We start from the raw sequence: 1859 nt of genomic DNA, 5'->3' as shown, positions 1-1859 counted from the left end.
CAGTGTGGTCCAGCCTGGCTTTCCAGCCTGTGAGGTGACCCATTCCATCTCTGGACAGCGCCTCCTATATCCCCTGCTGGCTCCCTCTAGCTTCTGGCATCTGGGCCTAGTTCTTCCTCCTTGGAATCATAGAGAAGGATATTCTAGTCTCTGTTCCACTTGAAAGCTCTTCAAATACTTTTTTTTTTTTTCCCAATATTTATTTGGCTGTATCAGGTCTTCATTGAGGCTAGAGGATTTTTTTTTTCAGTTGCGGCACGTGCAGTCTTTTTTTAGTTGTTGCACACAGACTCTTTAGTGGCACATGAACTCTTGGTTGCAGCATGTGGGATCTAGTTTCCTGACCAGGGATTGAACCTGGGCCCCCTGCATTGTGATTGCAGAGTCTTAGCCATTGGACCATCAAGAAAGTCCCCAGACACCGTCTTTTAAATCAAATCTGTGATATTGTTGATTGTAAGATATACCGTTCTCTTATGAACCTGTAAGAAATAGAAAGTAGTTCCAGTTAAACTGAAGAACAATACTTTGTCATTACTTAAAATGTTTATATTTACTGAAAGAATGCTCTTAGATTTTAGATATAAGCTTTTTGTCCATATCACTCTTGCATCCACATAAAAAGGAAAAGAAATATTACAGCATTTTGAAAACATCACTTTTGGACTCCAAATCTCTCAAATCACTTTTTGACTTGGAGTTATCAATATGTTCGTGTTTTTTTTTTTTTGACATATTATATTCTGGTGAAGTGGTGATGTATTTCTTAATCTCTATTGTCTTTGGAATTCTTTTTTCTAGGACTCACATTTCTTCCTCAAATGGTCCTTGAATGTTCTGGCTCTTGAAGTGTTGAGGGTTGCAGTTGTCCAGACATGTCACGGGGAATAATAGTCAAATTTCCATATGATAGTGGCAATGAGGCAATGACAACTATGCCACAGCTGCACTCTGGCCTAGGGTATTAGATGCTAGGGTATTATAAGATAATTCTGCTTTCAGACATTCTGTAACTGAAAAAAATACACATCTCCTAATAAGTAAAATATGATACTTAAAGACAGCCCTCTTGTCCTCTCCTGAGTTTTCTTCCAGATTTACAACCCTTGATGTGGGTTCGGGTGTTTTCCTGTGGTTCTTCTCTGAACAAACTCCATTTTTGTCTGTATCCTTCTAATACAGTGAGGTGAGTGCCCAGACCATCTATCATATTCATGGTGTGGTGTGACCACAGCAGAGGAAGGCAGGTATCCCCTCCCTAATTCAGGCCATTCTATTTCTTTTAATGCAGCCCAAGATTGCATCAGTTTTTCTGGCAACTACCTTATGTTTTTGACTCACTGACAATACTCCTGACAAAATCTTTTCTTTTTCTGGCTGTAGCACACAACTTATGGAATCTTAGTTCCCTAACCCAGAATCGAACCTGTACCCACTGCATAGTCCTAATCACTGGACCCCCATGGAATTATCCTGACCAGATCTTTTTAACATGGGGTGTTGCTAAACTGCTTCTCCCCTGTCCTTAACATGTTCTTTAGAATTTAAGTGCAAGCCTCCTCCAATCTGATTCAGAACAAGCATTTCTGTTAAATTTCAGTGTGTTAAATTCTGTGCAGCCCTTTCTCTTGAGCTCTTTCAGGATCCTGTTTAATGTGCTTTCCCTAGCATCGTCCAAGTTGCCAGTAAAATGCTTATTAGCAGAGAACCCTCTGCTAGAGTCCTCCCCTCCTGACATGATCTTTCATCGGCTTGCTTGGGGACCCCTGCCTCAGTCCCTGCCTTTTGCTTTCCTGACCTCTAACCAGATGCCTTTTTGAATCTAGTTATGCCAAATCTATCGTAATTCTCCACCAACT

General features: G+C 40.7%; 1 non-coding gene across 1 annotated transcript; it reads right to left on the bottom strand.

Moving 5' to 3' along the window:
• Nucleotides 1-336: 336 nt before the first annotated feature.
• TRNAV-CAC (transfer RNA valine (anticodon CAC)) lies at nucleotides 337-409 on the bottom strand. Its single transcript has one exon. It is a non-coding gene; the product is annotated as a tRNA-Val (tRNA).
• Nucleotides 410-1859: the final 1450 nt, after the last annotated feature.

The sequence above is a fragment of the Capricornis sumatraensis genome, chromosome 16 (assembly GCF_032405125.1).
Source record: "Capricornis sumatraensis isolate serow.1 chromosome 16, serow.2, whole genome shotgun sequence".
Lineage (NCBI taxonomy): Eukaryota > Metazoa > Chordata > Mammalia > Artiodactyla > Bovidae > Capricornis > Capricornis sumatraensis.
Note: the sequence above shows the minus strand (reverse complement) of the source record. Positions and strands in the feature narration are given on the sequence as shown.